Source organism: Gorilla gorilla, chromosome 16 (assembly GCF_029281585.2).
Source record: "Gorilla gorilla gorilla isolate KB3781 chromosome 16, NHGRI_mGorGor1-v2.1_pri, whole genome shotgun sequence".
In the NCBI taxonomy this organism is placed as follows: domain Eukaryota; kingdom Metazoa; phylum Chordata; class Mammalia; order Primates; family Hominidae; genus Gorilla; species Gorilla gorilla.
The window spans coordinates 99,241,556-99,269,128 of NC_073240.2; the positions used below are offsets into that span (position 1 = coordinate 99,241,556).

A 27,573-nucleotide genomic window follows, 5' to 3' on the forward strand; every position below is an offset into this window, starting at 1 on the left:
TGGCCCTAACTAGAACTATCTAATAAGATGGTTTTTTAATGTATCTAAATATAAAAGGCTTTCATTAAGCAGTCATAAGCAATCTGTAATTAATGAGAGTGTTATCTCTGTCCAGTATCTAATTATTTTGTTTTGTTTTGTTTTTTGAGGCAGAGTTTTGCTCTTTTTGCCTAGGCTGGAGCTAATTGTTATCTTTGTAAATCGTGACTTATTGCCTTGACCAGGGCTCAGTACAATGTTAAACAACAGCACTGGTAGTATACCTTTTATTTATTCCCCTTGGATGAGAAGGCTTCTGTTATCTCATCAGTACATATATTATTTGTTGTAGCTCACTGATTAATAACCTTCACCCAGTTAAGAAAGTTCTATTTGATTCCTCTAAGGACTCCAAATTCAGAAAGCCCTATTCCTGACTACAAATCATACATCTGGCCAGGTGCGGTGGCTCATGCCTGTAATCCCAGCACTTTGGGAGGCCGAGGTGGGTGGATCACAAGGTCAGGAGATCGAGACCATCCTGGGTAACACGGTGAAACCCCGTCTCTACCAAAAATACAAAAAAATTAGCCGGGCGTGGTGGCGGGTGCCTGTAGTCCCAGCTACTCGGGAGGCTGAGGCAGGAGAATGGCGTGAACCCGGGAGGCGGAGCTTGCAGTGAGCCGAGATCGTGCCACTGCACTCCAGCCTGGGCAACAGAGTGAGACTCCATCTCAAAACAAACAAACAAACAAAAGTCATATATCTACACTGGCCTCTCTGAAAATGGAAGAATAGAACAGTTTTCTCATAGTCTTCAATTAATTGCCTATTGAAGACCTACTCTTTCCCAGGGCCTCCTGAATTCTGGGATAGGAATTAATCAGAAGTTCTGTGGGAGGGCTTTTCTCCCACCTGTAGGGCTCGTGTGTCCGCGGCTTTGCTGTTTTGTGTTCCATCTTCCCTTTACGTCTTCTAGCTTCAGAGATTCCTCACTGTCCTCATCTGCAGGGAACATACCTCACAGCTTTTGGCATGGCATGACTGTGTGTTTATTCTTACTCCTACATTGCTTCTGTGACAAATGGTGGAATATGATTTCAGTTTTCTGTATTTTAAAAATATAACAAAGTATTCTAGATCTTTCTCTTCTCATAATGTCTCTCAGAAATCTAACTACATAAGAACTGCCTTGTTCTTTTTAATGACTACATAGTATTCCCTTGTATAGCTGTCTCATAATTTATAATAAAACCAGTCTCCTACTGAGAGATCACCTTTAGGTTTCCTCCAATATTTTGCTATTACAATCAATCCTGCCACAAAGATTCCTGGGTAAACATTATTTTGCCCATGTAGAAGTTTATTTGTGAGAAAATATCTATAATGAAGATTCTAGGAAAAAGGTATATGCATTTTTAATTTTGAAAGATATTGCCAGACTGTCTTCCATGTAAGTCATACCACTTTAGAATGCCTATCTGGGAACATTTTTTCATTTTCTCTTTTAGGTTGTCTTTATCTTATTGATTTGTAAAAGCTTATGTATTTTTGAAATTAGCTCTTTATTGGTCTTATGAATTATAGACATTTCCCCTGTATTTTTTAATGTTTTGATTATTTTTAGCTATGTGGAATTTTTCTACTTGTATGAAGTTGAATTTATCAGCATTTTCATTTGGGGTCCCTGCTTTTGTGTCATGCTCCAGAAGGTCTTCCATACCCCAAGACTGCTTTTAAAATTTCTTCTGTGGTTTACTTTAAAACCTTTATAATTTTACCCTTTAGCATTTAAATTTAATACATCTGGAATTCACTGTAATATAAAGTACAAAGCATGAATCCAACATTTTCTCATCCCCTGAGGGACAGCCCCAATACATGTATTTTGAATGCTTATAAGCCATTTGTACCAGTCCCTCCCTTAGCCAGGTGCTCTCCATTTACAGGAGTTCTTGAACAACCCCAACTCCTCTCTCTTAACACATGCAGCGACTGCTAATTAGTCCAACATGTGAATGGTCTAAGGTGTCACTCCTACGTCACCAGTGTGTCTTTCTCTCCAGAGTGAATCCCATCAGCATAAAAAATGTGGTCATATTGCCCACTAAAAATCAAACACATTTAAATGAAGTCCGCCACCACTCACCCTCTCCCTACCCCAGGTTTCCTCTGAATGTCCACGCACCTTTATAAGATGACTCCTTGAAAGAGTTGCCTGTTGTCTGTACTGGGCTGTCTGTGATTCCTCTCCTCTGACTACACTCTGTCTCCTGGACCCAGAATCAAAACAGGGCTTGGCAAGGACACCAATGACCTCCCTAGGCTAATGGTCTCCAGTGGCTGGGTCTCAGCGGTCTCCACGCTACTTGATCTATTGGAAGATCGGCAGCATAAATCTCTCCTGTAGAAATGCTTCTTGACCTGATTGTAGGTCATGGCTCTCCCTTAGCCCTCTTTCTCTTACCTGCTGTTCCTTCTCAGTCCCCTCTCCCAGTTTCTCCCCATCTGCCTGTTAATTATCTATGCTCCAGGGCTGAGTCCTCAGACCCTCTCCCTCTTCTATCCCTTCCCTCTCCCTTGGTGAGCTCATCTAGCCTCCTGGTTTTAAACAGCATTTAAATGCCAAGGACCCTCAGGGTGATGTCTCCATCCCAGACCTCAACACTCAGCACCAGACTCCTGTATAATTGTCTATTTGGCATCTCCACTCTGTGTCTAATTGAACATCTCAAATTAACACTTTCAAAAACGAATCTCTATCTCCAGCTCCCAAACCCGCTCCTTCCTTTCTTCCTCCACCGAAATAAATGCCAACTTCATCCTGGCAGCTGTTCAGGAAAAACCCTTGGAGCCGTCCTTAGCATTTGTCTTTGTCTCACATCTCATATTCAATCAATCACCAGTCCTATTGTGTCTACCCTGAGAATGGATTCAGAAACTGACCACTGCTCACCATGCCTGTCCTAGGCCCTAGGCCCCAGGCCCCAGGCCCCAGGCCCCAGGCCCCAGGCCCCAGCCTCCAAATTGGTCTCCTGCTTCTGCCCTTCCCCACGGCCAGAATGTGGTCCTTTGCAGGCAGGTCCCAACCTGTCATGGCTCTGGGAATGGCTCCCTCCAGTGGGTCCCATGCAATTCGCGTGGCCTCTAAGGCTCTCGAGGACCTACCTCAGAGGTCTCTATTCTCACCTCCCACCATCCTCCCCCTGCTCCCTCTGCAGCCACCACACCGGACTTCTCTACACTCCTTGGATATACCAAACACCTCCCTGCAGCAGTGCCTTTGCACCTGCTGTTTCCTTATCCTGGAATGCTCTCCTCAGGTGGCCACGACTCACTCCCTCACTTCCCTTATATAAAATCCCTGATCTCTGCTCAGCATCAGATTCGAGTGGCCTTCCCTCATCTCTCTAAAGAAGCAGCCTCCACCCCAACTCAGGCTATCCCCTCCCCAGCCCACATCTCTCCATAGCACCTAGTCCCTTCTGTATCATATGCCGGTCTGATTTCTCTAACTCTGCACCCTAGATGTGAGCTTCTTGAGAGCTGAACTTCCACAGCTGAATTCCTAGTATCTCAAGCTTGCCTGGCTCAGGGGAGGCATTCATAAGCATGCGCTGAATAAGGGAAGGAATTCTGTCCAAGGAGCATCCGCTATATATCCTGCCTTCTAAGGCACAGTGAGTAGATGTACAGTCAGAGGGACTCAACTTTCATAGTTCAGTTAAAGGAACTCTGTGCTAGAGCAAATAAAACTCCATTATATTCCCATATTTGGTATAACCAGGTGGAAGCCTTGGATAAGTCCATTTATTGAGTGTCTAAAATTCCTTACCAGAAGATAAACTTCATCCTACAATCATACCCAGTTCACTGGAATTTGGGTAGAAAGTGTGGGAAAATACATATTATAAAAGCAGACTTTTCAACTCTCCCCTGACCCTAATCCTCCTTTTAGTCTCACTACCTTGTGAATGGTGCCTGGATTGAAACAGCGACCCAGACACCCTTCTCCACACCTCTCCAACATCCAAGAAGACACCAATAGAAGCTCCTTCATTTCTCTCGATTCTATTTCCTTCCCACCTTTCCGTTCCAGGTACCTCTGTCTTAGAGCAGCCTCATTTGTGCGGATTGCTGAGAGAGCTCCCTAAATGGCCTCCTAACCTCCAGTGGTGCTTCCTTTCTGTTGATGCTTCACCCTGGAGTGCAAATATGTCCCAGTCCCTCCCTTGCTTGGAATCCATCAAATGTTCTTCCCTTCACGTCAGGTTCAATCTCCATGAATGATCACACAAGACTCTCCATGTGGCTGAAGCTTCACTGTGATCATGTACTGGACTCATTACCTACGTTTCTCAAAACCCATGGTGCAATTCCAGACCTCGGTGCCTCAGCCTGTGCCACTCTCTTTTCCCAAAGCAGCCCGGCTTGTCTCACCTCCCTCTAATGTCTGCCTTTGCTGTCCCCTAGTTCCTGTATTTCCTTCTCTCAAAGCCCTTTCCAGAAGGCTATAACGTTAGCTGAAGTGTCTACCTCCCCCAGCTAGACTCTGAAAGGAAATAGCTCTTTCTACTCCCAGCCCTGCAACCAACCATTATGGGCACTTGATAGGTGTAAAATGGGCCAGTGAAGGTGTGGAAGCACTTTGAAATGTTTATAGAACACTAAACAGGTATCACTAAGGTATTGTTACTGCAGTGTGGAAGACTGTGCAGAGGAAAGATGCCTGGGAAAGATTGGTCCGTGTGCCTTTAGTGCCATGCCTCACGTGCTTTCAGCCAAAGTCACATTATCCATTTTGCACTTATCACCTCATTCATTTCACGACTGCCCCTTTGCCAAAATATCCCCGGGATGCTGTCTGCAAATCACAAAAGTGGTTATTCAGCTTATTTTGGGAAGCCAAACAGAAGCCCATTTCAATTTCACTGTTCAAATAAACATTCTACCTACTGGACTTTGATTCCAGCTGGAAATGGACCAGGTAGCTATGTATTCTCTCATGTTTGCAAGAGGGGAAGTTGCTGGCCTTGCCATTTACTCCTTTAGGTCAGCAAAGGACCAGGACAAATGTACATTACACACTGAGCATATATCTGGAAAAAGCAAATATCAGAAGAAAACACTGTGACCTTAAGAGCAATCCAAAGCACAGAGCCCTGAAAACCTCCTTGCAATTCGGGTTTTTTCCTACAGAGCAACACATTAAGTTGGACCATTAACCCAAATGAAAGGTTTCAGATTTATTTCATTGGCAGATGGAAATTAAGTTGCAGAAACATATCCAGCACAGGCTAGAGTATATTTAATTTCATTTATTTTTAATTACACAATACATGAATATATTGTCACTATAAAAATTCAAACAACACAGATAAAGTTAACGTCACTCTTGACCAGTCACTACTCCACTCATTCCCCCTGCCTGAGAGTTACTGCTGCTATCAATTTGAAGTGTCATGAGACACACACACACATTCACACACCAAGATATGAAAAATAACTATTTAATCTTAGCTTTAGCTGAGGCCCCAAGATACTAAATACTATATTCTAAAGTAAAATACAAGATCATTATGGAGGACACCAATGGAAGTGGCCAAAAGTTGTTATGTGACTCTTAATTCCTGAACTATGTCAAGGACCTGAAAGGACTTTGAGAAGGACATTAAGTGGAGAGAGGTTTTGATGAAAGCTGTCAGCCATCCACCTCCATGGAGGCAGTGAGAGATGATGCATTTTTGTTCTGCTCAAACCAAGAAAAGCTTCAATGGGACAGTTTTGAGAGCTTGATATATGTCCCTGACACGGTTATACTTGGCCATCTTTTTCTGTATAAGTTTTGCATTTTTGTTTCTCAATAATCCCTTTCTTATTCTCAAGGTTAGGAATATACTCTATTTTTCTGGTGTTTTTATTGTTTAGGCATTTGATTTGCCTAGCTTTTTGTTGTCATGGTGTGATAAAGTGACCTAAATTTACTTTTTGCCAAAGGGATAACAAATTATCTCAACACCGTTTATTAAGTAAGTAGCCCTTCATTACACTCTGGCTTGGAGGCCACTTTTATCGGATACTAAAATTCCAAATATTCACTGGTCACTTTCTGAATTGTGTTCCGCAGCATTGATCACTTGTTTCTTCCTTTAAGAGTACATTTGTTACAATTCAATTGTGCTTCCTTTTCTAGAGGTTGAGAACAGCACAAAAATAATGTTATACTTATCATTGTGTGTCTTCCAGATGATACCAGGCAAAGTAAAACCTGGGTTGTGGTGACAGCAGCACTCGTGTCTGACGTCTGATGCAGACCCTTCCATGAAGGCAGGTCACAGACTTGCTCTCACCCTCAGCCCCTCTGCATATAATTCTCAGTTTCTCCAGAAAGCATTTTCCCTGTGCTTCAGAGGGACTATTTATCTAACAAAGACATTTGCCATTTTCCACTCCTTCTTTAGCCTCCCTAGGAGATGCCCGGTGGTACGTCTATGAAGCTAACACGGTGCACCCACACCTCCATCCCTGTCCCTGTCCTGCCACATGGCTGCCTCTTTTGAGGACTCCACCTCGGTCATTGAATATACTCTGGAGGGCACAGTGATCTAGCCTTCCCATTGTTTCTTTCTTCTTTTTGCAGCACTGTCTTCCTTAAAATCAGGCATAAAATCATGGGACTCCAATGGAAGACTCAGGGGACCCTGGCCCACGGCCCAGCAGACAGCCCCTCATGGGCCCAGATAACCCTTCATCCATATGAATTGAGGACTGGAAGATATCCACAGCTTGTTCACTCTTCTGAGCAGTGGGCACAGTGCAGCATCTTTGTGAGGCTTTTGTGAGGACTAAAGAGACCCTATATGCTCAGTTCATTATAAGGGCTTAGCAGGTGCTATTAACCTTTCCGTCTCACTGAATCAGGCTGACACCCAGAGGAAGCACTGCCTCCCCTCTGAAGCTTCCTCTACTGCAGTCTCTGTGCTCATCGCAAGGATCTCTCCGTATTGACTTATATTTGTTGCTGGTCTTATATTTTTCTCTATGGACAGACTTCTATTTTCAGAAGATAGATATTTAAGTCACAATATTCTGGACTCTGGCTTAGTTAGACCAACCGTCTCTTGATTGTCTGTGGAAACTGAATCAGGAACACCCCAGAGAGCTGGCTCTGGATGTAATTCACAGCTTCATTTAATTATTATCATCAAAGTTAATGAAGGCCATAAACTGTTTCATAACATACCAATGGGAAGTGTGATTGGAGGGAAAGCTGGACACCTCACCATAAAACTGGCACAGCAGAAAAGGCTCGACTAAACAAAATCTTCTTATGAAGAAAAAGACAATGAAACCACGTTCAGTTTAGTGAACTTTCACACTTGGCAACATGAATGTTAAGTCAAAAGAACAATGGAGCTATGAGGTTTTTTTTATCAAATTTTTATTTCGGGTCAAATAAGCAATTTTGTTTGTTTGTTATTAAGCGTAAAGAGAGCTTTCGGTTAGCTATTTAGTTATAACTTTATCTCACCCACTTCTAAAAAAGCGTTGAGGCTACTTGAAGTAAAGTCCTGTAGACGAGAGAGCATAACATTAAAAGATAGAAAGAAAACCTAGAAGATGGAAGAGAAATAATTGCACTAGAAACCTGGCCAATATCATGAACAGGCTCTATAGGGACTCCTATATATAGATCGCTGCGTGTGTGAATAATACGTTCAATAAATGTATTATCTGAACTGCTTTTAAAGTTCTACTCTTGGATTCCTGAAATACTATCTCTATGGATTTGCCTATTCTGGATGCTTCATATAAATGGAATCATTCATTATGCAACCCTTTGTGTCTGGCTTCTTTCATTTAGCATGAGGCTTTCCAGGTTCATCCATATCATAACAAGTATCAGTATTTTACTCCACTTTAAAGTTCTGTAATAGTTACTATCATCTATTTGGTATACATATATGTATATATTAATTTTGCTTATCCATTTATTCATTTATGAACATTTGGATTGTTTCTACCTTTTGGAATTGTAAATCATGCTGGTATGAACATGGATGTACACATACCTGCTTGAGACTCTGCTTTCAATCCTTTTGGGTACATACATCAGGGTGGAATTACTGGATCATATGGTAACTCTATGTTTAACATTTTAGAAAGTGTTTTCCCCACTCTGGGTGGAAAAAGCACAAACACAAACTGTGGAAAACACAAACTACTTTTCCTCTGCTCCCATACCACAACAATTACACAGAAGGCTTCTGTGTCCAAATGCGTGTGTGGTTTTCTCCTACACACCAAGAAAGCAATCAGTTCTGCAGCAGACACTAGCTGGGAATCCTCTAGTTCAATTCAGTACTGACACTATCTACATAGAGTTAGCATAGCTCCCACAAGTTAAGGGCTCAGTCCTACAAAACTGCTTCCACCCCACTTCTGATGCCAATCAGAAGCACAGGTTGTTTTGCCCATGCTTCTGAACTGCTGGCTATAAATCAAGTCACATGATCCCCAACTTAAATTCGAGTAATTTGCTAGAGTGGCTCACAGAACTAAGGGAAACACTCATCTTCACCAGTTTACTTTTAATATAAATGATATTACAAAGGATACAGATGAAGAGATATATAGGTCGAGGTATTAGGGAAGGGGCGCAGAGCTTCCATGCCTTCCCTGAGCATGCCATCCTTCAAGAATCTCCACGTGTTCAGCTATCTAGAAGCTCCCCAAAGCCAGTCATTTTGAGATTTTATGATTGAGGTAAACCACTGGACACTGGTGATCAACTTAGCCTTCAACCCCTTTCCCCTCCCAAGAGGCTGGGAGATGGGGATGAAAATCCAACACTCTAATCATTTCTTGGTCTTTCTGGGGGCCAGCCCCCATGATATGGTTTGGCTGTGTCCCCACCGACCCCCCCAAATCTCACCTTGAATTGTAGCTCCCATAATCCCCACATCATGGGAGGGACCTGGTGGGAGGTCATTGAATCATGGGGACAGGTTTTGCCTGTGCTGCTCTCATGACAGTGAATAAGTCTCATGAGATTTGATGGTTTTATAAAGGACAGTTCCTCTGCACATACTCTCTTGCCTGCTGCCATGTAAGATGTGCCTTTGCTCCTCCTTCATCTTCTGCCATGATTGGCAGACCTCCCCAGCCATGTGCAGCTGTGAGTCCATTAAACCTCTTTTTCTATATAAATTACTCAGTCTTAGGTATGTCTTAATTAGCAGCATGAGAATGGACTAATACACCCCATTTGAAGCTACCTAGGGACTGTCTGCCACCAGTCATCTCATTAGCACACAAAAAGACATTATTTTGGAGATTTTAAGGATTTTAGAAGTTGTATGTCAGAAAGCAGGTCAAAGACCAAGTATATATTTTACAGTATCACACCTACAATAAATACCTAACAGGCAATTAATCATAAAACAAAAGTACGGAAAAACAAAAGTTTATAAGTCAATGTATGTCACACACACACAGGCTGCCATCTGCCTTTTTTTTTTTTTTTTTTTTTGAGACAGAGTCTTGCTTTGCTGCCCAGGCTGGAGTGCAATGGCATGATCTCAGCTCGCTAACCTCCACCTTCTGGAAAATCCTAGCGATTCTCCTGCCTCAGCCTCCCGAATAGCTGGGATTACAGGCACGTGCCACTATGTCTAGCTAATTTTTGTATTTTTGGTAGAGACGGGGTTTCACCATGTTGGCCAGGCTGGTCTTGAACTCCTGACCTCAGGTGATCCACCCACTTCAGCCTCCCAAAGTGCTGGGATTACAGGCGTGAGCCACCGTGCCCGGCTTGCCATCTGCCATTCTAAATGCCCATGACGGTGACAAGTCCCCCTGGTGTTCTAAGACTAGCACACCCCAGCAAAAGGAACAATAGGGACGGTCTGTTCCACTAATCTTTCATTCCCTCCCAGGCACATCTGATGCCAGACTTGGGCTTTTGATGATAAGAGGCATGTACTGACTTTCCCTGCTGCCTTGAGTTTAGCTAAGAGTAAACTCCAACTCCCTTCATTGCTTCCTACTAACTAAGGGATGAAATATACAGCATGCTCGCATAGGAGACTGGCATGCTTCCCAGGGTCATTCTAAATGGTACCCTTCTAGATATGCAGACAGCTAAAAAGAAACGGCAGGGGTTTCTCAGGCCAAGGGTTCTAGGTTGGCATGTGACCTCACCCAGAGAGGGGAGCCCCCTGTGCGGGCTGCATCCAGGTCACAGGGTCAGACAGAGTTTGCTGTGAAGCAAGCTGGTGAGGAACGTGTTGGGGAGTCCTGGAGAGTCTCCCAACGCCTCCACAATCAGGCCACTAACTTTGCTAATTCAGGGAACATTTTAATTACAATAAACATCCTTCCACTTAATGTATTTTGGGAGTTTCTTTCAGAAAATGTATTAGAGACAAAATGAAAATCACAACCTTCAGAGAAGAGAATTAGTCATACACAAAATTTTGATCCTCATTCTTAAGCTGCTGGGCCACAGTTGGAGGAAAAGCATCAAGTGTCAGATGGAGAACCCCCCGCCTGGGCAAGCATGATCAACAAGAACTGGATATGTCCAGTAGCCAGAAATCACTAACACATTCCTATCCCTCCGTTTTTCTTATTTCCTACATAGCTAACTTCCTGCTCCACAGGCATCTTAAGAAAAGTAGACCCTCTCTCAAAAACCATTGTGATTCCTCATTAAGAAAGACTAAAGGGAGTTGAGTCATCTTAAAATCTCATTACAATATGATAGAGAATCTTACCTTAGTTCCCCTAATATATTTTTGTGTATTAGAAAGTAGATTTTGAAATGTGAGAGTTATTGTCCTTACTCTTTTTTTTTTTTTTTTTACATAAATGCAAGCTCTTGCATTTCTCAAAAAAGCAAGTAGGTAGACAGGTGGTTTCTGGATCTCAGAATATACCAACAGAGAAAATAATTAGAAAAATAATTAGAATCAAAGTTTGATGGACAGGTTATTTAAATTAAGCGCCCTTCCTCTGACTCCAGGCACTGTGTAGACTCACAGTGGAGAAGCTGGTCTTACAGCTGTTACAACACTGGCCAGCCCATTTCACAGGGCCTGGCCTAGTTTTTATAGGAAATGAAGCAGGTGAATGTCAGTGTTTAGGAGCCAAGACTCCACTGTTCTCTTCTGTTGGGAAAATCTCTGAGGCATTGTTTAACAATATGCAAAGCGGAATTTCTTTCTGACTGAGTCATTCTTTTGTTGAGTCCAGGAAATTAAAGAGAACATTATTCGTGTGCTGAAAATGCGGAGTGCATAGTGACTACATGATACATCAGGAGGCTTTGAATTTGTTGATGTGAAGGTAGCAGATGGCCATATTAATGTAATGTAGTTACAAGTAAATACAACGCAGAGGGCTAAGTCTATTTGGGATATACAGGTAAGCTTCGAGGACTCAACCAGGAATCTTAGAGACCTCATAGATTCCCCTAGGAGAACAAATGACAGAATCTGACCAGCTTCCCTGGGATATCGTATAGGAGACATGTCTCCATCTCTGGTCTTCTGACATGGTATCCAGACTTTTGTACTTTGCCACATTCACCTTTTTATAAGGAGATTTTTTTTTCTCAGATCTTGGAAAGTTGGGGGGAGTAAGTGATGGATTCAACACACTGTTGCCTGCATTCTTCCCTTTCCCTTCCACATCCCTGTGGGACTGATTCTCCGATCTCTACTGCAGAACTCTTGTATTTTTGATGTGATGATATACCCATAAGAAGCAGTGTTGTGCTAACTTCGGCAGCACATACTGGAATGGTAAGAGAAAATTAGCACAGCCCCTGTGCAAGGCTGACATGAAAATGTGTAAAGCATTCCATTTTTAAAAGTAAAATAAAAACATAAAAAATAGCAGTGTGGATTAGAGAAAAGAAGTACTAGTAACAGTAGCCAGGATAAAAAATAACTATACAAAAATCAGTAACATTCCTACACACCAACAACATCCAAGTGGAGAGCCAAACCAGGAACACAATCCCATTCACAATAGCCATTAAAAGAATAAAATACCCAGAAATACAGCTAACCACGGAGGCAAAAGACCTCTACAACGAGAATTTCAAAACACTGCACAAAGAAACCAGAGTTGACACAGACAAATGAAAAAGCATTCCATACTCACAGAGAGGAAGAATTAATATTGTTAAAATTGCCATATTGCCCAATGTAACTTACAGATTCAATGCTGTTACTATCAAACTACCAATGATATTCTTCACGAAATTAGAAAAAAACTATTTTATCACATGGAACCAAAAAAGAGCCAGAATAGCCAAGGCAATCCTAAGCAAAGAGAACACAGCTGGAAGCATCACATTACCCAACTTCAAACTAGACTATAAGGCTACAGTAACCAAATCATCATGGTACTGGTACCAAAACAGACACACAGACCAATGGAACAGAACGCAGAGCCCAGAAATCATGCTGCATACCTACAACCATCTGATCTTCGACAAACTTGACAAAAATAAGCAATGGGGAAGGGACCATCCATTCAATGAATGGTGCTGGGATAACTGTCTAGTCATATGCAAAAGATTGAAATTGGACCCCTTCCTTACACCATATACCCAAATCAACTCAAGATGGATTAAAGACTGAAACATAATATCTAAAACTATGAAAACCATGGAAGATAACCTAAGCAATACCATTCTGGACATAGGACCTGGCAAAGATTTTGTGATAAAGATGCCAAAAGCAATTGCAAAAAAAAAAAAAATCAACAAATGGGACTTAATTAAACTAAAAAGCTTCTGCACAGCAAATAAATTGTCAACAGAGTAAACAGGCAACCTACAGAATGGGAGAAAATATTTGCAAACTATGCATCTGACAAAGGTCTAATATATTTTCAGAATCTGTAAGGAGCTTAAACAAATTTACAAGTAAAAACAACACTATGAAAAGGTGGGCAAAGGACATGAACAGACACTTCAGAAGAATACATACACACGGCCAAAAAGCATACGAAAAAATGCTCAACATTACTAATCGTCAGGTAAATGTAATTCAAAACCACAAAGAGACACTGCCTCACGCAAGTGAGAATGGCTATTATTAAAAAGGCAAAAAATAACAGATGTTGACTGGATTATGAAGAAATAGAAACTCTTATCCACTGCTGGTGGGAATGTAAATTAGTTCAGCCATTGTGAAAAGAAGTCTGTCCATTTCTCAAAGAACTTCAAACAGAACTACCATTTGACCCAGCAATCCCATTATTAGGTATGTACCTAAAGGAATATTAATCATTCTACCATAAAGACACATGCACATGAATGTTCACTGCAGTGCTATTCACAACAGCAAAGACATGGAATCAACCTAAATGCCCATCAATAGTCAACTAAAGAAAATATGGTGCACATACACCATGGAATACTATACAGCCATAAAAAAGAATGAGATCATGTTCTTTGCAGCAGCATGGATGGAGCTGGAGGCTGTTACCCTAAGCAAACTAACACAGGAACAGAAAACTAAATACTGCATGTTCTCACTTATAAGTGACAGCTAAACGTTGAGTACATGTGGACACAAAGAAAAGAACAGACACTGGGACCTATTTGAGGGTGCAGCATGGGAGGAGAGTGAGGACCGAAAAGCTATCTATTGGGTATTATGCTTATTATCTGGGTAGTTAAATAATCTGTACACCAAACCCCTGCAACATGCAATTTACCTATGTACATACCTGCACATGTATGCCTGGACCTAAAATAAAAGTTTTTTTCTTAAGAAACAGTAGCATCTGCCTACTGAGTACATACTATGTGCCAGGCTAAATGTTTCACAGACATTGTGCACCAGAAGGTAACTAGAAAGCTAAGTCCACTGCTGTCAATATAAGCATATAAAACTGCACCATTGAAAACCACTTCATGAACTACTAGCACATCACACTACAAAAATGTGCTCCAGTTGAAGCCTCTCTTTTATTAATTGTCCTCTATCAGAGATGTTTTAGTGAACATAGAAATTCGTTTATACTAATGCCTTAAGTACTGAATGTAAAATGATTATTTTTGCAATTCTTGGAGGATATTCAGAAAGTCAGTTCCAATGCGTCTGGTAGTCTGAATCTGGCTAATGATGCCAGTGAGCATCTCTTGTATACACTGGATGGATCAGAGATTACTTAATTTAATCTTCAAAATACACTTGTTTTGAGATGAGGAATCAAAGGTTCAAACAGGCTAAGTAACTCACCGCTGACCACATCAGTAATAAATGATAGAGTCAATCCTTCCACTCACACTTAGGGGAGCAGTCCTCTCTTCAAGGCTGGCTGAGGAGCCCTTCTCTGAGTTTTAGTTAGCTCTCAGAGACCCTCTTTGCTAACCCCAAAGCCAAGAGGTTAAGCAAAGCTTGCATTTGGGGTCTTGTTGGAGTCTGACCACCAAAAAGCAGCCATTGGCTCTCCCTGACTAAAAGCTTCTCATTTTCTAAGACCACTTATTTGGGTTTCATTGCAAAGACCAGCTGGGGCTAAAACAGGCAAACTCATGCTCCACAAAAAAAATACCATCGGATTATTTTAAAAACTCAAGAAATCAGAAGAGGAACCACATTTAATAGAGAACAATTAGCAATAACATTTGAGAAGGCCTTTGACCTGAATTTCCTAATATAGCCAGACAGAACTTGGTGACTCATGACTCAGAATCATTTTCTTTGGAAAAGTATTTCAGGTTTTTTCCAGAAATATTTACTTAACTTTTTTTTTTTTTTTTTTGAGGTGGAGTCTCGCTCTGTCACCCAGGCTAGAGTGCAGTGGTGGGATCTCGGCTCACTGCAAGCTCCGCCTCCTGGGTTCAAGCCATTCTCCTGCCTCAGCCTCCCAAGTAGCTGGGACTACAGGCACCCGCCACCACGCCCGGCTAATTTTTTGTATTTTTAGGAGAGACGGGGTTTCACCGTGTTAGCCAGGATGGTCTCGATCTCCTGACCTCGTGATCTACCCGCCTTGGCCTCCCAAAGTGCAGGGATTACAGGCCTGAGCCACCGTGCCCGGCCAGTTTTTTTTTTTAATGTACTCCAAAACACATAGTTTGATTTAATTTTGAATGTCAAGATCAACCTTCCTTTGGATCTGTGGGAAAACTCCATGAAGCACAGGACAGTAGAATGTGCTTTCTTCTCAGGATTATGGAAAGGCTTTTCTCATCAGCTTCTACATGACACACATCACAGAAAAGACATCCAACCCACTGATTCACTAGGTCTCCTTAAGCGTCAGTAGATAGCTGCCTCTATTTTTGAAAATTCTATTGTGAAATACTTCTGACATACAAAAATATGGAGGAAATAATATTATAAATGCAGGGATACCTGTCTCCAAACTTAAGAAATAAAGCTGTACAAATACACTTGAGGTGCTATTTTTTTCCATCCCATCCCCCTAGGGAATGTCCAACATATCTATACATGTCTTTATGCTTTTACCACATTTGTCTGTATACCTAAACAATATTGAGTATTATTTTTGTACAACTCAAACATTACATAAACAGTATATCAACGACATTGTTCACAGGTATTCTTCAAAAATTTTTTTCCCTCGACAATATGCATGCAAAAATTTTCTACCTTGATGTTCATTTATTTTCACTGTAGTATAGTATTGCAATACACAAATATACTTCAATTTACTTCATCATTCTCTTGTCAATATTCATTAATTTATGTGTTAGTCCATTTTCACGCTGCTATAAAGAACCGCCCTAGACTGGGTAATTTATAAAGAAAAGAGGTTTAATTGACTCACAGTTCAGTGCTGCTGGGGAGGCCTCAGGAAACTTACAATCATGGCAGAAGGTGAAGGGGAAGCAAGGCACCTTTTTCACAAGGCAGCAAGAAGGAGAGTGAATGCAGGAGGAAATACTTAACACTTGCAAAACAGTCAGAGCTCATGAAAACTCACTCACTATCATGAGAACAGCACGGAGGAACTGCCCCCGTGATTCAATTACCTACACCTGGTCTCTTCTCTGATATGTGGGGATTATGGGGATTATGCAAAATTATAATTCAAGATGAGATTTGGGTGGGGACACAAAGCCTCACCGTATTGTTTCTAATTTTTTGCTATTAGAAATAAAGATGATATATACATTATTGTACGTGTTTTCTTGGATGCATATGTGAGATTTTCTCTAGCATGTATTCTCAGAAATGTAATTGCTGGGTCACAGGGCTTGCTTATTTTCATCTTTGAGATACGGCTCCACTGCTTTACGAAGTGGTTGTACAAGTTTTCCTTCCAACCTGAAAAGTTTGAGGTTCTGTTTTTCTATATCCTCACCAACACTTAGTATTTTCAGCCAATTTCTGCCAATCTGATTAGTATGAATCATTATCTCACTGTCTTTTCAATTTGCATTTTCTGATTATAATGAGGTTGAGGGTTTCTTAATGTCTTTGTGAAATATTTGGGTATTTCCTTCTGTAAATAATGTGTTTATATGATTTCTCCATTTCTCTAGTGGGATTATTGGGTCTTCTTATTCATTTTTAGCTATCCTTTATATACTGCATGTAAACATATTGCAAATCTCTTATCTATGTCTATAATTTTCTTTTCCTTTTTTCTCTACTATGTCTTGAAGCACAGTCATATTTTAAAATATTAATCAAGTTGAATTTATCTTCTTTATGTTTGTTCTCTTTGTACCTTTTTTTAAAACATCTCCCCTATCCCAAGATCACAAAGATAATTTCCTATACATTTTTATAAAAGAATAAACATTTTTATTTTTATATTTTTGATTCTTATTCCCCATAGCATTGATATTTGCATATAGCATGAGATACAGATAATTTTTTATAATAGATAACCAGTTGTTCGAAAATCATTTGTTAAACAGACCATCCTTTCAACACTGATTTACAATACAACCCTCTCAGATATCAAGTTTCGTATAATTATGAGTAAATTTCTGGGTCATGAATTTATTTCATTGGTTTGTAGATCTGGACTTGTAACCAAATCACAGTGGCCCAATTACCATAGTTTCCAAATAATTTTTTTTAGATGCAGTCTCGTCTGTCACCCAGGCTGGAGTGCAGCAGTGCAATCACTTCCAGCCAGGAGTTTGAGTGGTGCAGCCTCGAACTCCTGGGCTCAAGCAATCCTCCCACCTCAGCTTCCCAAGCAGCGAGGATTACAGATGTGAGTCATGCACTGGCCAATTTTTTAAAATTTTTTGTAGAAGTGAGGTCTCATTGTGTTTACCAGGCTTGTCTAGAACTTCTGGCCTCAAGCAATCCTCCCACCTTGGCTTCCCAAAGTGCTGGGATTACAGGTGTGAGCCACCTCCCTAGGCTTCACAATAATTCTTGATTTCTGGTAAAACATGTTTTTCTACATTAGTCTTCAAACTTGTCTTCAAAAAGTGCAATTATTCACACTTTTCCATGTTTTAAAATCATCTTGTCAATTTTTACATAATCTTTATATTTCATTTAGGGTCACATTAGACTTTCAGATTAATTTGGTAGGAGTAAAAATTTTTGTGATTTTGAGTGTATCTATAAGCATAGTTTATCTCTTCCATTGATTTTTATTTATCAAATAAATTTTAGTACTTATTTATATTTTCTTCATAAATATAATTTCCAGCTCTTCTTAAATTTATTTCTAGAAACCTTATATATTTTGTTGCTATTATAAATGGTCACTTTTTAATGGTAGATTTCTTGTTTGTTTGTTATTAATATGTATCACTGTGACTGCTTTTGTAAACATTAATCTCATTTCCATCAAAATTTCTAAACTCTCATTAATACTAATAATTTGGAGTGTGTCTTGAGTTATTATGTAGGTAATAATGTCATTATAACAATACTATCATATTGTCATAATAATAATAACAGCTTTGTGGGTTTTTTCTCAAGCTCTTATATACTTTTTTCTGATATGTGGCTATGATCTATAGAACAATTTTGCACAGTAAGAGTGATTCTAGGCACATTTTTCTGATGTCTAAAGAATTTTTGAGCAGGTGTTGAATTTTATCACATGATTTTTAAAGTTAAGATGATTTTATTTATATATATATATTTCTTACAATTAATTAGTGTCACAAATTGCATTAAGAAATTTTCTAATGTTCAACAATCCTTGTATAGCTAAGATGGATGCAGCTTGATCATGTGGATGGTAGTTCAATATGTTATCTTTATTGACTGTATATGTGACAACTGACTGGTTGCCTACCAGACAGACATCCCCCCATTCCTGAAAATTTTAATTAGTCCAAGTCAATTCTTGTATTTTTATTTTCTTAACAAATGAAGGGAAATCCATTTGGGAAGAAAGAGGGAAATGTTTCTGAGGGAGATTACTTTGATGTTAAAAAAAGAGAGAGAGGGTCTCTCTTCTAGCCTTTGGACATTGTTATATATGGATGTGATACCTGGAGCTGCTGCCACCTTCTTTGCTGTCATACACAACTCTTTTGCTACCTTTCCATAAAAGCAAACAGGTGAAGGATAGCACAGAAGGAGGATAGAATAGACCTGGGCTCCTTGAGAACTTTGCTGAGGTGCTGAATGAATCCATCCCTGGAACTTTTCCCACTTCTGAATTATTTTTTGTCAAATAATAAACATCTTATTATTTAAACCATTTTGAATAGTACCCTGAGGCTAAAAGTGTTCTTATGAATATTCTGGTCTCTCTTGTTAACCTACAGTTTAGTTAATTCATTTATTCACATATATCTAACAAATATGAATGGAGGCTGACCACGTGCCAGACACTGCATCCAGGGCTGAAGACAGAGGTGGTTGGGCTCTCCCTTCCAGAACTCACAGCTTGGGAATGGAAACAGACTTTAAGCAAATACTCACAATTCTATATTATACAGTAAAGGAAAGAGATAGTTCCACGGTATTATGGGAGTATTGGGGGGGGCCCTCTTATTTTATACCAGGAGAGCTAGAGGAAATATCCAAAAGAAAGTTGGGCATTGAAGGATAATTATTGTCCTCCAATTGTTAAACATTTACAAACTGTCTTTATTCATTTAGTTTTAATATAAACAAATACTTGAGGCTGGGTAATTTATAAGGAAAACAGCGTTATTCATCTCATGATTATGCTGGCTGGAAGGTTCAAATTTGGGCATCTAGTGACAGCATCAGACTGCGTCCACTCAGAATGGAAGGTAAAAGGGAACCGTCTGTGCAGAGATCGCATGGCACATGAGGAAACAACAGAAAGAAAGGGGAGGTGGCAGGGCGGGGAGGTGCCAGGCTCCTTTCAACAACCAGCTCTTGTGGGAACTAATAGAATGAGAACTCACCACCGTGGAAATGGCAAACTATTCATAAGGGATCCACCCCCAAGAGCTAAATACCTCTCATTAGGCCTCACCTCCAACACTGATGATCAAATTTCAACCTAAGATTTGGAAGGGACAAACTTCCAAACCATGGCACCAACATACTACTGCAGGGACTGGTATAAGGCACAAAGCTTCCAGAAAGGCCTGACTCCTCACTCACCACTCTGCTACATTTCTCTTCCAGAGAGGTGGGCGTGTTCATGCAGAGCACATAGAACTTAAGGATTAGACACTGACCATCTCTCCACAGGCTGGGTGGCTTACACGAGCATCTGCAACAACGATTTGTGGATACCACGGAAAATTCAGAAGCAGCAGGTTACAGAGCTCACTTCTGATACTGGCTCCTACTTGACACCTGGAGATGGGGCTACAATGATTAAAAATCAAGGGAGCACTCCTGTGCCAACGTCAGGAACACAGCGAATCTTCCTCTCTGCCTTCCTACCCGAGGCTTCTTTCCCTGAACTCACCAGTGGTTCTGGGCTGCTCTGGCTCAGGCACATTTAGTCATCCTTTGGGATTGATACGGGAGCTTCTTGGGCATCTTTTTGTGTCATGGAGTGAGGGGTTAATAGACCCCCTGGGACTCTACGATCAAGTTCCTTTATCTCTTCTTCTCAATTTCTTCATTTAAAAAAATTTCAGTATCTATTTCTAGGACTTTCAATCCCCCTCCCGCTGTTAAAGGTCTTGACCTCCTACATGATATGAGTTTTTGAACTTACCCAGATCTGCTGTCAATTCGGTTCCTGAGAACTGTGCTATGTTTTCCCCTGGGGCTCTCTCCAGTCTCACTTCTTAACTCTCCTCAAGCTCCCTTTACCACCAACCCTAATAGAAAAGAAGGGATGGGACAGGCCATCCTCTGGGGATCACCAGAATAAGAAACTTCAATCCACAAATGATCAAAGACAATTCACTCTGCAAACGTCTGGACAGACATGAGAAGGAACAAGAATAAAACTACCACTCATCCATTAGCATGCATTTTTTTTATGATTAAGATGTTTATCATAGCAACAAAACTAAAACAAAATGAAAAACGAACCAACCAAGTGTTCAGTAAAAAGGGATGGGTTAAGTAAATCCCGATACATAATTACATTGTAATGCTATGTACCACTCAAAGCTATGATATGGAAGAATATTTAATGGCATAGAACAATGTTCACGATGTATTGCTAAACAAAAAAAAAGTTTACAATATGAATCCTACACACACATGCAGGCGCATGTGTAAACATGCATGCACACACACAAGTATGCACACGTGCAGACACAGGCACACATAAGTAGCTATGCAGTTATAATATACATAAAGAAAACAAGACTGGTAAGAGCCACACATCAAAATGTCAAGTGTTTATCATTACATATGATTTTTGCTAATTTTACTTGATTTTTAATGATCAGATTATATACCATTTTCTTTTTTTTTTTTTTTTTTTTTTACTTTCAAGTTATGAACTATTGTGACATATACCAGTTTTGTTTTGTTTTGTTTTTTTCCCAAGACAGAGTCTTGCTCTGCCACCCAGGCTGGAGTGCAGTGGCCCAATCTCGGCTCACTGTAACCTCTGCCTCCCAGGTTCAAGCAGTTCTCCTGCCTCGCCCTCTGGAGTAGGTGGGACTACAAGTGCAGGCCACCACGCCTGGCAAATTTTTTATTTTTGTAGTCAGAGTTTTGCCATTTTGCCCAGGCCAGTCTCAAACTGTTGAGTTTAGGTGATCTACCCACTTCAGTCTCCCAAAGTGCTGGGATTATAGGCATAAGCCACTGTGCCAGGTGCCTGACATATACCACTTTTTAAAAGTGATTTTTTTAAAAAATGAAACTTCAGAGCTGCTCATCCCCCTACTTCCTTGCCTCTCTGAAAAATCTCTTGTGCTTTGAATCTCTGAGCTAAATGATCTTGTCTGCCCCTGGGCTATTGCTAAAGGACAGTGACCTCATTATCAATCACAGAAATCAAGGCACAAACTGCCAGCAGACCGTGCTTTGAGCTCAGAGCTTCTGCCTGGTTCCCTCTGTGTGAACACAAACTACATAACCTCATGTTGGGTCAAGAGAAGCCCACTTTCTTTACTCAGTCATTCTAGACAGCAGTAAGCTGCTTTCTATGCATGATTTCCAGTTACCTTGCAAGATGGTGCAAAACTGACTGCTTGGGCAGGCCTAGGCCAGGTGAGGAGAGAGAACCTTTAGTCCAGACCACATTGTTTACATCTGATTCACATGCAACAGAGCCTGCTGATCATGCAGAAATGAGTAGTTCCATTACAAGAATTTTCTAGTTAAAACCTAATCTATCTTTAATTCTAAATTTAATTTCAAATTTTAAAAAATTCAAGAGAAATATTTTAAAAGTTATTTTACACTTTCTTGCCTTGGTAAGCAAATTAAATCTAGTGCATTTATTTTGATGAATACTAATCATAATTAATTCCTCTCTACTCTAATTGATGCTAATGTGGTGTACAATCTTATACCATGCAGGCCAAAACCCCTTGCCTTTCATGTCTTTTCTGCATTCATCTCCTCCTTCACTGTTAAGACATTTCATATTCTGTTTCAGTCAAATGGAGCTGCTATGACAAGATACCATAGGCCAGGCAGATTAAACAACAGAAACTTTTTTCTAGAAATTCAGGGGGTCTAGGAAGTCCAAGGTCAATGTATGGACAAATCTTACGTCTTTTGAGCGATCGCTGGTGGAGACAGTGAGCTTTACTCTTTCTCTTCTTATAAAGACACTGATTTCATTATGGTGGCTCCAGCCTCACAAACTCATCCTAACCTAATCACCTTCTAGGACCCACCTCCTTTGCAGGGTAGGGCTTCATCATATGCATTTTGGGGGCTGCAAGCATACAGCCCATAACACCACCTACAGAGGGAAAGTGTTAATTTCTGACCTCCTTTATAATTCTCCACTTTTGATATTATCTTAATTGTGACAACAGAGAAACAACTCCTTAATATTGTTTTAATGGATAAGTAAATAAGTTCTGAATAAATCTTTAAGGTTTTGCGTGTTAATGTTTTCACCTATGGGTTTTTGTCTATACGTTCAATCTGGTTTGGTCAGAATTTTTTTTTATTATTTACTGGCTTTTGTTCATTCTTTAGCTAAAGTAGAGGATAAATGATCTTCAAACACAAGGTGTCCACCTGTCTTTTAAACATGGACTTTACTGTTGGTTTGCTTTTATTTTTCATCTTTCCTTAAATAAAATAAACGTTCTTCAGTGGGAAAATCTGCGTCCCATATTTGGTCCTCTACTATTCTGAACACAGAGCAGATGCTTGATAAACACTGCGTAACTGGCAATTCATAGACCTCAAAGAGTCTTAAGTGTGTAGGCCAGACGTGAAGCCATGAAGTAATAAATCAAAGGCACAAGCGTGCATAACAATATGATGAAAAATTAAATTTCTACGAGAAACTGTAATTCCTAAAACAATGTTTTTTAAATCTGTTTATTTGGGGACTCCCTACCAAATAACTCTAAAAACTGCATACTAAGTGGTGCATTTATAAATGTACTTCTAAAATGTGTCATGGTTAAGTTTACAAAGTTACAGAGAATATGCTTTTTTGATACATTGTAACTATCGACTTTTAAAAATAAAGCTGATCCTTCATTTTAAATATATCTAATAGAATCTAGATATCACAGTGATTAATCCTTCCATCATCCACTTTAAAAGTCTACAAACAAGTTCCTCTTAATAGACAGAAATTTCATTTTTTCTTCTTGAAGTCTTATTTGTATTCCACTCACTTGGCATAATTTTATTTCTCTAGGTTGACTTATTATAGTTATTGATAGTATACAATACATATTCTTCATAAAATTTTACTGAAATGCATATTTAATGAGATAAAGTTTTTAAATTTGTTTTACATATTGCTAAAATGGGATAGAATTAGCTTCCAGGGACAGGGTGCAGTGGCTCATGCCTGTAATCCCAGCACTTTAGCAGGCAGATCACTTGAGGCCAGGAGTTTGAGACCAGCCTGGCCAACTTGGTGAAACTCTGTCTCTACTAAAAACACAAAAATTAGCCAGGTGTGGTGGCGTACACCTGTAATCCCAGCTGCTTGGGAGGCTGAGACAGGAGAATCACTTGAGCCCAGGAGGCAGAGGTTGCAGTGAGCCAGGATCATGACACTGCATTCCAGCCTGGGTGACAAAGTAAGACTCCATTAAAAAAAAAAAAAGAATTAGCTACCAGTACTATTTTTTACTTTGATAGATCTACCTACTGAGTAAATGTTCTTTACATATGTAAGTAAATAGGAATGAAATGAGTACTGTTACAGCAGTGTCAGTCTTTTTTTTTTTTTTTTTTTTTTTTTTGAGATGGAGTCTTGCTCTGTTGCCAGGTTGGAGTGCAGTGGCACCATCTCGGCTTCAAACCATATGCCAAAATTCACAAAATAATCCATTTTCAAAAAATGTTTTAATGATCTACCAGCTCTCAACTCAATGAGATCCTTCTTCATTGTTGAGATCAGGGAACTAGACTCGAACTACGTGCAAAAGGATGTGTTACCCAGACATTTGCTTGTCAACACCAATAGTTTACAGTTGTCCTTGCTTGGTGCCCCTGAGGGTTTGCCATACTGGATCCGTGCAGCATGGTAAGATTCTACATGGATGATGGGTGGATGATCTCTTGTCTTTTGAGCGATCGCTGATGGAGACAGTGAGCTTTACTCTTTCTCTTCTTATAAAGACACTGATTTCATTATGGTGCCTCCAGCCTCACAAACTCATCCAATGTGGATGCAATGTGGGAGAAGGGTAATTTTGAAAGGGGTGTTAGGAGAGGAGCAACAGAAAACACATTCACAGGCAGGTCACTTTGTGAATGGTGCAAGGTTAATTTTTTTTTTTTTTTTTTTAGAGAGAGATAGGGTCTTGCTTTGTCACCCAGGTTGGAGTGCGGTGGTGCAATCATACCTTACTGTAACCTTGAATTCCCAGGCTCAAGAGATCCTCCTGCTTCAGGCTTCCCAGGAGCTGGGACTATAGGTGCATGCCACCACCTCTGGCTATTTTTGTTTGTTTTTTTGTAGACATGGGATCTTGCTATGTTGCCATGATAGGCTAGTCTCAAACTCCTAGCCTCAAGCGATCCTCCTGCCTCAGCTTCCTAAAGTGCTGGGATTATAGATAGGTACCACTGCTCCTGGCTAGTTGATGTGTTTGTTGTTGTTGTTGTTTTTAATCAATACCTACTCCCTTTGAAAGTTCAGGTGTAGTCCCATGAGGAAGATCAATGAGGTAGAAACCTTGGAGAAAGCTTCAGGAAGGAATCTTGAGTTGAGCCTAGTGACAGATGAGATTTAGATAAGCAGAGAAGAGTTGGGAAGATTATCCACCTGAGAGGCACAGAAGGAGCCAAGGCCTTGACTGTAGTGTCCTAACGGAAGGTGCCTGAAGAGACTGGCCTGGAAAAACCCACCACTAAACCCTTTGGCTGTCTAACTCTCATCACAGAGTCTACAGAGATAAACAATATGAACATGACTCTAGATCAGAGATAAAAAAAAAAAAAACTCAAATGCTTATAGGAGCCAGGCAGGTCACAAAAAGTGGAGCAGCTACCAGGAGTATGTCATAGTGCAAAGTATGCACCGAGGGAAGTTGTTCCAGCCAAGTGGTCAGCCTCTGCTCAGCAATAATGGAAAGATGGATGCAGCATTGCAGGTGTTTCTATGTTTTCAAGAGAAGTGGAAATCTGGACTGGAATGTAAATCTTCCACAATGGCAAGACGCAACATATTTCTGCCCTGTATCTGTCCTGTGAACATCACTTTGGTACCTCTGCTCTAAACTCTAAATTTTAGCCAAAGATCAAGCCAGAATATCAGAAAGCATCAAAGCTGAATTATTTTGCCCAATATAAAGGGAGATGCCAAGAACAAAATAGATGGTCAATCCATATTTGGCAGCTGAATGGAAGTCTACCTTTAGAAGGCCCTCCTTGACTTCCTTCTAATTGAGAGGTGGCTTGAGATCCATTATGCTGAAGGGTAGAGTCTAAAGTTGCTGCACCAAGTGTCTTTTGCCTGCAGCTGGTTCCGTTTTCCTCTCCTTTTGACCAGCAGGAAGAACAGCTGCAATTACACCCACCTTCCGCTCTTCTGTAGGAGCTTGTTCTCTGCAGTTCCTATACTAACATTTCCACAGAGCTACATGTTTTCTTCTTACTGTTATTTGCCCCTGCCTTGGATTTCCTCATGTATTTATTTTATCCTGATGCGCTCTGTGTATTTTGCAAGGCTGCTTGAATCCTTTTTGGAATGACATAGGGTATAAATAAATAAAAGCACTATCTCTGGAGCCCATCTCTTTTCCTACCAGAATTTTCAGGCCCTGGGCCTATGGGGATGCCACTTAATAAATTACTGATTGCATGTATCCTGAAGGTAATGGAGCTTCCAAAGGTGCAGAACAAACCACGAGAGAGTTGTTTAAGCGCTAGGAAAATCTGGCCCGATACATTATTCCAGATCTATATTTATGTTCATGGCTTGCAAAGCACCCCAGGGCCTTTTGGGATAAAAGAAACTGCATGAATCTAAGAAAATATTATTATATAGATTTATTTGGGGTTGCTAAAGAGTATGAGGCCCTCTAGAGAACCACAGGAGGAGAATGAATTATTTTCTGCAATTTCCAACACTTGTCTTTTTAAGAGTCTCTCACTGAACCCCTGGTGCCCACCCTAATAGTTCCAGCTAATCTTGTTGCTATAGTTACAACAATTAATTATATGCTTAACTAGCCTTACTAGTACACTGCAGCAATTCAATTAAAATCTGATTTTATTCTTCCTGTACTTTCAGTTTTTTTTTTTTCAGCCTCCAGCTCTGAAAATTGCCCATAATATGGATTGAAAGGGTCCTCGAAGCTGTTCAGTCCATTTCCCGGTGGCATCTTTGGCTAGAACTTGATGGAACAGGGCACTGTTGCCCTGACACAGACCTTGCTACAAGAGCCAAGACATTTGGGAGCTTGAACTCAACAGTGGAGCAAATCGTAAAATGATGTCCGATGGGTGTAAGGCTGGTATGAAGAGATTTTTTTCCCCATTCTTAATTTTAATAATGTATTTAAATTGGAATGGAGAGACACAGGATTCCTAAATTAGTGACTGTGCCCAACCACTGGTTTGACATCTAAAGACACTTCCAGTGGCCCCAGAAGCTGTGCCATATAGTGGGGAGCACCTCTCCTGGGCAGCCCTGGAGACCAAAGGGGGACTTAAGAGGCAGTAGGATCAATGTAAGTTCCCAAGTGCATGGAGATTGTTGGTCTCCAGGTATCTGATGGAAACACATTGATTGGAAATGCTGGATGATTGCCTCTTCTGCTGGCTACCAGTGTCACAGTAAAAGCCCAACACGTTCACTTACTAGGAGAGAAACAGAGCTTGAGAGAGGTCTTGTTGAATTGCGCATGCTTTCAAGGACAGAGCTGGTGGTAAAACCCATTCAGGTAAACCTCTAGAGGTTGCAGTTTTTTTCTTTCTTTCTTCTTTTTAATTACAAGAGACATTCTGTCAATGTAACTGACCCTATGGTTTTCTGATACGGCTCCATATTTTTAATTGTTCTCCTTCCTTTTTTTTTTGCCCTCTAATAATGACAGATAAAATTGATGAATTTCTACGCACCAGGTACTGTGCTAAGGGATTTCCCACATTATCTGATTTTGCAGATATGGAAACTGAGGACTGAGAACCCAAGGCCACAGAGCTAGTAGCAGGATAACTGCCACACTCTGACCTGCCTGGCTCCCATCTGAGTTCTGAGTGTTTGTTCTCTCAGCTCCTCCCAATGCCTTTTCTACACTGACCCTCTTTCCTGAATTCCCTCATTACTGTGGTGCTTCAGTCTCCAACTCTGGAGGGCTCCCCCATCTCCAGCCCTGACCCTCCTTCACCGGCCTGCAATACAACCCTTGTCTTCCTATTGTCTCTTCAAACTCACTGTGTTCCCAACAGAACTGGAATTCCCCTCCCTAACTCCCCAACATCCATCCTCTTTACTGCTCTATGTCTGGGATGTGACCCACTGTTCTTCCTGTCATAGGACCCTGAAGCCTCAGAGTTCTCTTCCATCTTCAACTCCTCATCTGCTCCTAGGGCCAAAGGAGCACACTGGCAC

At 40.6% G+C, this 27,573-nt stretch overlaps 1 long non-coding RNA gene and 1 pseudogene across 1 annotated transcript in view; one reads left to right on the forward strand and one right to left on the reverse strand.

Annotated features, from left to right (window-relative positions):
- Window positions 1-27,573, reverse strand: part of LOC134757289 (uncharacterized) — a 208,933-nt gene that overhangs the window by 133,659 nt on the left and 47,701 nt on the right. The window lies entirely within an intron of this gene.
- LOC115930863 (uncharacterized) lies at window positions 11,759-11,854 on the forward strand (annotated as a pseudogene).